We start from the raw sequence: 10552 nt of genomic DNA, 5'->3' as shown, positions 1-10552 counted from the left end.
TTCACTGTCGGGGGCGAGAGTAAGCGGAAAAGGTCTATAATGTGGTTTAAAAACAGTTTGTACGCCCAGCGGACGCAAAGCTCTCCGAACAGCATCTGACACGCCCTGGACATAGGGAATAGATACAATAGACGTTGCCCGCACTCGTGACTCACTCCCCCTTCCCCTCTACATTCGCCTCTGCGTATCGTTAATAAACGTCCTCGGATAATGGCGCCGCTCTAACGCACCAACCACATTTTCTACCTCTTGCAACCGTAGCTGCTTGTTAGAGCACACTGCATCACAACGTGATAAAAAGGTTCTCACAACGGACCGTTTGTGTTCGGTCGGGTGATGCGAGTCAAAGGACAAAAAATTTGCGGTGTCACACTGCTTACGGTACACCGTCGTTTCCACACTGCCATTACTGGCCCGGCGTACCAACACATCCAAAAAAGGCAACACATATTATCTGTCTCCGTTTCGTACGTGAACTGAATGGCGTGGTGTACGCTGTTCAGCGCCACGTGGAAAGCATCTAGGTTAATTCTTTTCAAAATTACAAAAGTGTCATCTACGTACCTACAGTACATTTTCACCGGAAAGGGTACTGAGTTTAGCACCCGTGTTTCGACGTGCTCCATTATTAAGTTTGCTACTGTAACAGAAATAGGACTTCCCATAGGGCACCCTTCGATTTGATGGTAAATCGTGTTGGCGAAACTGAAGTACTTTTGATTCAGGCAAAACCGCAACAAAATTATAATATCCTCCACAAGTAAGGACGTACGACTCTCCAAATTACAATCTTCTTTCAAACGCGCCTCTACATAATCGATAGCCAGGCCAATGGGGACATTTGTAAACAATGAGTTAACGTCAAAAGACACCATCACATCGTCATCATCAAGCTGCTGCGTACGGACTTCGGTTACAAAATCGCGAGAGTTTCTAACCGACCTAGAGTTGTCCTCAGTTAACGACTTCAGCACTTCAACCAAGAACTTCGACAGGTTGTAAGTTGGTGAACCTACAAAAGACACGATAGGACGGAGAGGGCAGCCATCTTTATGCACCTTAGGTAGCCCGTAGACGGTTGGAGTGGCCCAGTCCGAAGAAAACAGTCGGCGGTACAAAGTTTGATCCAAACGTCCTTTGTTACGTAGTACCCGTAAATGTTCAACGAGCTGGCGTTCTGACTTTGCTGTCGGGTCACGGTTCAGCTTCATAAAGTGCGAGGGATCGTTCAAGATGCTGTACATTTTCTCCTCAAAATCCTTTCGATCTAGCAACACAGTAGCCTTTCCCTTATCTGCCGAAAGGATAACGATAGATTTATCTGATTTGAGATCATTTAGCGCCGTGCGTTCCCCAGTGGTAAGGTTCGTCCGAGTGCTTTTTGCATTCGCCAGGACACTTACAATTCGGCTACGAGCCATGTTTACCCCAGTTGTATCCTGGATATGCCGCAACTTTTCCTCAACCTCCACGATGATATCACGTTTGGGCACTTTCCGTGGGGCAATTGCGAAATTCAGGCCCTTCGACAATAAGCTCATGTGGTTGTCCGATAGACGTTTCGAGGAAAAGTTATGCACTGCTTCTAAACTATCCTGTTTTGGCCGATGGCGAGGCAACAACCGGGACAACTTCTGGCGATGGACTTCGGTGCACTTGCCTCTTTCCAAATCTTCAGCTTGTTTGCGCGCCCTGATGATGTCGTGGAAATCATTGGGACGAAGCCTAGAGCGGAGACAGGTTTCCGCCGCGTACACACGACGTCTTACTTGCTGTATTTCTTGGTTGTTATCCTGTATTCTGGCTTTCAGGCAGTTGCGGCTGAAGTTCCGTGCGAGCGTGCGGCCGTAGGGGCCGCACGCGGCCGTACTGTTTAAAAACAGTACGAACTGTTTTTAAACCGCATTATACCTTAGCGTATGTGTTCCCGAAACCGAAGGACCGCACCTCGGCAGACGGTCAGAGGGGGGTCGTATACAAAGTGCAGTCCGGGGATTGTGACGCGACCTACATCGGAGAAACGGGCATGCAGAAAGAGGGCAACGAGATTGAAAGAACACAAAAGGGACGTTGCCAAGGCCACCCATGCCACGCGGTCCAAGACGGAACTTGTCGAACACTGCTCGACGACAGGACACAGTTTCGACCTGGACAATGCGACGACGCTGGCCCGAGAACAAAGGTGGGGGCAAAGAAAATTCGTCGAGTCCTGGTTCATTCGCCGTGACTCATCGGTGAGCAACACCAACCGTGGACGGTGGCCCCCTGCCGGACGTTTACGGGGACGTGTGTGATAAGTAGACTGGTCGACCTCACCTCATTTGTGTCAGTGTATCCTGAAGATGCCACCTGCATAGGTGGCGAAACGTCTGTACCTTTTGTTATTAATTTGTTATGTTAAGTCGGAGTAAACCTTTTCAATCATTAATATTATTAAAAAAACTCTAACATTTGTAGAGAACAAACGTTATAGTAGAGTTGATGTAAAACATTTTTCGCCGACTTTTAAAACGACACGAGAGAATCATAAGCCATTCATGAAACAATTCCTCTTCTTTGATTGACAGGTCGCAGTGGCTACTACTGCCCCTTCCGGCAAGATGTCTGCCACCGTCACTGTAGGGGCTTCGGGAGAAGGCGGGCTATTGCGGCAATTTTGTGAAAAAGACTTGCATCTGGGTCAGAAAATAGTGTCTAAATCAAGGAAAATTAAGTCAACTGATGTAGCAGGACAAACAAATGACTTCTGTAGTATCTTTAATACAAAACGTGCCTTGAACTCGACGGAGCGAACATCCATTTGATTCACACGAAGAAGACAGCTGAATTCACGTTGGACAACGCGGGAAAGAAATTTGTTATTTCGTGGATCATGTGTGTGTGATAAATGAAGTATGGAGTTAATATTTATCGCTCTTTTTATTACTTATGAGGCTCAAACGTTTATGCAAGCGCATATGCATGTCTTCTTCGCTCTGGTACGAACGCATGGAAACCGAGACCTTGACTTGAATATACTATTATACTATTCACGGCGAGAAGTTTGGGTGTCGCCACCTGGTGGAAGTTTTTCACAATCCAGAGTTAGGGTACTTCATCTTTCTCTGCTTACAGTGTTGTCTCTGCTGGTGCGAGCACGAGCAATTCCAGGCTCCTAGGCACTATGCAAATTAAAACATAGCCCCGTGCCTAGCAAATACATACATTGCCCATACTGAGGCAAATAGAGGCGCCCCTAGCGAGCGTCTCACTGCGGGATTGGCAGGGCGTGCGACATTCGAGGGCCGGACCTCCCGCACGGGCCCCATGTGTTTCGCCGTTCTGTGGTTGTTCGAGGCTCACAGGACGCCCAAGATTTATCGCAGGTTGGAAGCTCGCGCTGGAGACAGTGCAATTGAGACTCTTCCCTGCCGTTTTGTTGAGCGATGTCTCTGTATAGACCCCTTTTCTTTTCTTTTTATTTTTGTTCAGAGGTGTTGTGAAGACGACCAGAGAACTTCCAGCAAGTGTATGCCTTCTATCGTAGGAGAAATGGACGGATGGATGATACGGCCATGCATTTTGTATCGAGCGCTAGTTTGCGCCACCTAGCCTATGAATGTTTACATGCAACGTGTCGTTCGGTTTTTGTCCTTTATGTTATTCTCCAAAAACACCATAACCAGCACGCTTCATTCCCACGAGCGAACAATTTGTTTATGGCTAAATTTCCACCCCACCGAGTTTTGTGCATTGTGACGCTTGTACACCAACATTTAAGCCTTCTGTTTGTGACTGTAATCTTTCATTTTTTCCTTCTTTCATTTTCCTATCGAACCCCAGGCTCCCGCCAGATCCGTTAACTTCTTAAAGAGTTACGGAAACAAAATGACGTGGCCGCGTGCTCTTCACTTCTCGCTTCAAAATCGGTCAGCCAGGAATGCAATGCGTATCGCGTTTGTGACGTTAATTGCATTTACACGGCCAAATGTACTGTAGCTGCGAGCATAACGGCTTGGTGGCGTCAACGCGTGTCAATCTCGCCTAGTACTAATATCCGAGGACTGTATAACCTCTGGCCTATACGTATAGACCTTTTTAACACGCGCCAGATTGAGCCGCCATTGCCAAACCTTTCTTGTCTTACCGAGGTGCGGAGCCACTGAAGCGGGCGTTGACTATCCTCCACAAAGACCTATGCTGGCGAAAAGGACAGAGGAGCATCTAAAGTGGCAATACCCTGTCCTGCTTTGGAAATGATGAAGTGAAGCGAACAGAATCAGAGGAAACAAAAACTGAAGTTTGGTTATGGCGGCGCCCACGCACACCTGCCTAAAAGCGTCTATGCAGCTTGCCCGTAACGTTATTCGCGACCATGCCGGTATTTTATGTTCCGTGAGTGTTCAGTTCAACTTGTTACTTACACGGTGCTAAAGTAGGAGCTCGAGGGAACCATGTAAGTGGAAATAATCGTCATTACCCACCAATGGCGACAACTGCAAGCTAAGTATATAGGGTATTCACTGAGTGCTATACTGGAGCGCGTTAAGACAGTCTGCATAGAGGTTCCAACGCGAGTCCCCGCGGGATTCGTACTTCGAATGCCACATGGCAATGAGTTCAAGGAGAAAACTTGGCAGGCGGCATTCGAACCACAGATATTGCGGTGACTCGTTTTTACACACTGTCTTTTGTATGTTGTATGAACAGTGCGACCCCGGCTTCAGGGAGAGCAGGACGAAGCTTCCCTGCGCTTCAAGACCGCAAACAGCCCTTTCGCCGTTCATGTGTCAGCTAATAAAAAGTGACCTTTGAAAGCCGGAGTTACCGACTGCTGGAAACATGCCGCGGATGTTTTATTTCATGCGAATGAAGTCAATGACGAGGCATGCATTGCCAGACCGGAACACTAGGTTAAGCTATATATAAAACAAAAACGAAGCGATACGCGAATACGGACACAGGTCATCTGTTCCCAGGCATTTTTAGCGGGTCGAGGGACACCATTAAAAACACTTACTACAATCCGCGACACCTTGTGTTTCCGCACGTGTACCGCCGCTGTGAAAACGGTAAAATTCTAGTTGAGGCACGTTCGTCAGTAACCCACTCGTACTTCTATGAATAAAACGAGTGATCGCCAATCAACTTACTTTTGCGCCAAGACTGTTGTATTCTTGTTTTAACTGTTTTATGGACCCCAGAATGATCATTTTGAACACAGCAGCGGGTGACTACAAATAAGTTTTCTGTGCGTAATAATATTCTTTTTTTTTTTTTTTTTGCTGCTTCGCTTGTTACAACTTATGCAACTGAAATATTGTCAATATTACTTTTCCCTCTTTGCAAAAAAAAGGTACTTAGTATCAAAATTCAGTCACACATTTTCAATTTTTTACTTTTGTAAGCATCCCTCTAATAATATTTAGAAAAATTAGAGTATTTAGAAAATTATAGAAATTAAAGTGAAATTAGAGTCAATTTCTTTTCAATTACGCATTCACGTCAGTGCGCCATAGGGCCTACGATTATCTGCCTCATTTTACCTCGTGTCTTTTTCCGCTTGCTCGCTTTCTCTTGTAAGCATCGGTGAACAAAATTGGCGGGTAAGCAAAGTGAGCTTGGTTCTCAAATTTAGTTGTTTAATAAATGCTAACTTCATAATTGGGATTTTTTTTACAGTTACGGGGGAATTATTGTAGCTACTCCATGAGTGACTCATCATAGAACGTCAGCTGCGGATTGCGGGCACTGCGGGCGCGAACTCAGTCCGCCCTTAACGTGACGGTTCCACCAAGCAACGCTCTTGCGTGTGATCTACGAAAAGTTCTTATTAACGTGACAAATACACTCTAAAAAAAAAATCCGCTCTTGATACGTTCTTTGACGATCTAAGAACTCTCTCAGCTCGTGAAGAACGGTTTCGCCTGAAGCACTATCGCCCCCTGGCGCGCTAGAACGGGATAGAATCTTCGGCTCGCACAGTTTTTCACATCCTAAAAAATTCCTTTTCAGCACTTCCTACAAGCTTTCTGCTCGAAAACCCTAAAAGAGGTTATATTTAAGCTCCTTCTTTGATGCGAAAGAGTTCTTCCTCGCCCATTTGCGCGCCAGGGGGCGACAGTACATGGCGCGAAACCGTTTTTCACGAGCAGCTGAAATGGTTCCTTGGGCTTCAAAGGCTTTTCAAGAACGGATTTCTTCTTCTTACGGTGTAAACATAGCTGCACTACTGATTCATGCAACGCGATAGAAAAAAACAATAATTGATCCTGTCCTCCGCACAGTGCGCGATACGTGCTTCTGGCGACCTTTCTCGAACTACCTCCCAGGAACCGAATAATACTCTTCGGGAGACACCTATTTACCTTTCTGTGTGATACGATGCTGTGGCATTTGGCTACACAACAATAACTAGTGGCCTGCCCTTTCGAGTTCGGCACGTTTCTTTACGAAGCGGGAGGCCAGCCCGACAAGCACGCCACCCTCCCGCGTCGTCTGCTCCTCGTCACCAGGGGGACGAGTGGCGCGGCGTATATGCGGCGAATAGAGTGCCTTCATACACACGTGCGCTTTTGCTTGAGTGGTGACATCTCAGCCATTTCTCAGCCCAATCGTTTTTTTATGCATTTTGAAGTGCGCGCAATCCGGTGACACTCAGCTCGAGCGCTTAGCTTTGGCTAATGCATAGACGCCATTTTACCGCTCAAGCCACGCATTGAGTGCGCGAGAGCGTCACGCGCTGGCACATTCAGGGCAACAATGGATGTCTTCACCCTGAGACAGACAGACATGTAGGCACCCTAGCGGCGAAACTTCAGCCACACAGCCCTGGGACCGTAAACTTGCCAAGGGCAAAGTTGGAAGCGGAAGTTCGCGGAGCACGCCGATTGGACGTCGGCGAAAAAAGCGCGAAGTCATTGCCGTGATAGTCCTATCGCTGCGCTTCATGAGCTTGGGCCCCGACTTTTGCGTTTGACGAGTTTAGAGTTCCAGTGCTCCGCTTCTTATTGTGTCCGACCTCAGCCAGGCGCGCTATGAACCGAACGAGCCAACCACGTAGCGCCAAAAGTGCATCGTCATGGCGCTCCTGATTTTTGAGCGTTTGATGTCACTAATCTAAGCAATGGCGCACAATGAAAATAAATTAATCGGATTCGGTGCTTAGATGTACGATGCAGCATAAATTTCCGTAAACTACGCGTGGGTGGCACAAGAAATGAATGCCCGTGCCGCAGAGGACGAGAGCTCGGCCGAGGGGCCGAGCTCGCGTCCTCTGCCTCTGTCCAGAGCGCCGAGCTAAGATTGTGGAATCACGACTGCCGGAGAATCGTCTATCGTCGTTCCAATTAAAGTCCCTTGATAGTTCATTATTTTACGATTAACGACAACCAATGCAAATGACAAAGCACGTTCCGCTGCAAGCAAACGGCGACATTCAGTTCAAACCTCTGCTATGCGCCTCCATTTGCTTCCTAAAACCTGCGTTGTGAGGGTAAAAGCGCTAAAACAACGGACGAGTAAAAGAAACGAACAACATAGAGCGCCACGTATGGGGCCCCTAGTCCGGGGCCCCATACGTGGCGGCGACCGCCTTGGCGCAGTCCACCAGCGATTGCTGACCAGTGGCCTTATCATCGGTCAGCCGCTCCTCCCAGGAGGTGGGGGTGGGATTGGGATTGGGGGTGGGACGGCGGGAATGAGCTGGCACTGCCAGACCATGTCGTCGGTATAACGAAAGATCTGAGGAATCTTTGTCATGTATAATGCAAGAAATGCGCATTGGATCGCTTGCATGGTTTCTCGGTGTCGCATAAGTTCATGAATGTTCCTTAAATGATCGATCCCAATGCCGAGAAATAAGCGACTATTCGTCCGTCGGCGGCAGGGCGAGAAATTTTGTCGTTAAGAACGCCACCAGAAAAAATGAAAGCCATTTACAACTCCCTGTCACGCCGAATTAGAGCGCAGCTCTTGAGGAGGAGGGGGGAAAGGTACCGAAAGGAAGGTATATTTCCTCCCTCCTCCTCACCTCCTCATCCTCTCTGCTACTTCTCCCTCCGAGCGGCGGCGCCGTCGCCTCACGAGGGTCACGTGACCTCACGGGGGTCATGTTACCTTACGGGGGTCACTTGACCCCTATGAAATCACGTGACGATGACGTCATCGGTGACGTCACCAGTGACGTCACTGGTAATGTCATCATCGCTAGTGGCGTCATCAGTGACGATGCAGATACCCATGACGTCATCAGTGACGTCACTGATGACGTCATCAGGGACGATGACGATGCGGATGCCGATGATGTCATGAGTGACGTCACGCGTCCCATAATGCACCGCGCGGTTACGCCGACGGCGACGGCGACGCCGCTCAAGCCAGAATCGGGCAACTAAGAGCTGCGCTCTAAAACGTTTCCTTTCGGTTGGCAATCCTCCATCGTTTTCAAAACTACCGGTTTGAAAGCTCTTGCTTTCTAACCGGCAGTTACGTTGCGCAAGCGCTCTCTCGATGAAACAATTCTTCAAGTCACGTGTTGCCCTCGCTCGTGCCAAGCTGAAGTTGACCTTACTCTAATACCATCTGATCCGACAATTGTTGAAAATTAAGTTGGCTCAGCACAAAGATTTTAAATATAATTTTTAAAAAAAACTTTCGCGATTTTGAAAAAAAACATAAAAACATTCAGTTGTCTGTGATGACACAGTCGTATTATCTTTGTAAGGCGTTCTCCGGCGACAGGCATCGCGAATCAACACGTGATCAAACCACCAATAAAGGCTGTAAGCTTCTACCTGCGATCCTTTCTTGCTTTTTAATTAATAACTGTGACGAAATCATTGGCGGCCGCTTTAGCGGTGCCAATTAAAGCTCCTTGAATTGTTTGTCTTTACAAGTATACCTTAAACGTGTAATTGAGCCCTTGGAAGCAAATCGCTGCGATGCACTGAAATGCGCTGAAATCCGCAGCCTTCGGAAGCGAACGGCGACGGAGCACTCTCTCGTGAGACGCTTCTTCCGCGTTCACACAAGGATGGTTAACGGTACTTGTAAAAAACGCGAAGCGTAAATATTATCAGGGGGCTTTAGTGCCTGATGCTCCTTAGGAATCCCTTTTTTCGCCTCAACGGGTGTTTTCGACCGTTATTCGAGGGTAAACACAATGGTTTAAGTAAGACAATAAGCTGAGTGCAACAAAAAGTTTCACAAAGTTGCCTTTAGGTGGTGCATTTACCATACTCCAATTGCGTAAGTCTCGGTTTCTCCGGAAAAATGCGAGAAAAGAAAAACATTTGTTCAATGCGTTGGAGTAAAAGAGAACGAAACCGCCGGGTTGACGCTGATATTCCCATGTCCTCTACGACACACGCTGGGATCTTCAAGATCTCCTTTAGGGTAATCAATCACCTCTCCAAAGGTTTCAAGTTTATGTGTCATGTGGTGCCATATGTGAATCGCAGCACCTAACCGACTGTTTGCTTTTGTTTTCCTCCCGTACCTCCACCCCCCCCCCCCCCCCCACCCCCGCCTCCCCCCCCCCCCCACCCCCCCCTCCAAAGAAAAAAAAAATTGCGGATTTTTTTTATGTACGAAATTTTAGTGTGACATATAAAATACTTCAAGACATACTTTTCCGAAACGTTTTATTTCACTAAGCTGACAAGAATTTTTATACAATACATGGTTACACCCGAATACTGGTCGTGTTCCCTCTACTAAAACATGCCGCCGCGTTAGTTTTTATAAAGTTTTGATTCTTGTAAAGGGAGGGAGGAGTGTTTCCACATTGATCGCATACTTATTTGGCCCGTTTTAAATTCTGGAGCTGTCAGACTGTTATCGGAGGCATAGGGTTACCAGCGCAGATCTGGGAAGAAACTAGCAATATCCCTGTTCATCGTCCCCTGCAAGCTCGTTGAGCTTTTCAACGTCCCTCAAGGAGTAAACTTAGAGCCTTCGTGCTGCCGACCTGGCTATGACGTAATCGCAGCGGACGTCAAAACGTTTCCATCTAGCCGTCCTTCTGTCATCCACTACGCAATGCCGAGGAAGGGGCAAGTTGCGTGGGAGTTGAGACCTCCCCCGCACGCGTGACGTTGACATCGTGTCCGTTACATGGGAAACCCAGGCTCAGCTACTGGCAGCGTTCCGCTTAACTTCGGACACAGCCACGGGTATAAAAGCGCACTAACGCTTGGATCGCCTAAAAAGCTTTTTCGCCTCTGCGCACAGCAAAGGTAAGACAACCTTTGTGAACCGCTGGACGAGCGATTTGCCTCTTCTATGCGACAGAAAAATGCGTTGTATTTAATATAATATTAGGGTTAGGAATGCCTTCTCTTTTATCTCGTTTATATAAAAAAAAATTGCAAATGCTTTTTATTAGGTTTTTGGGTATCAATGCCCCATTTATCAAAAATTATCTCGGTACGCTCTTTTTATAAAAGCAATAAGCAACGTATCGCAGCTGGTATATGTTTTAGACCAGGGGTGGCCAGGCTGACCCGGCCTAAGAGCCGCAAGCAGAACCACGAAACTTCCAAGAGCCGCGGGGGGGGGGGGGGGGGGGGGA

The sequence above is a fragment of the Ixodes scapularis genome, unplaced genomic scaffold (assembly GCF_016920785.2).
Source record: "Ixodes scapularis isolate PalLabHiFi unplaced genomic scaffold, ASM1692078v2 PGA_scaffold5__190_contigs__length_132052651, whole genome shotgun sequence".
NCBI classification, from domain to species: Eukaryota; Metazoa; Arthropoda; class Arachnida; order Ixodida; family Ixodidae; genus Ixodes; species Ixodes scapularis.
This window is presented reverse-complemented; position numbering follows the sequence as displayed.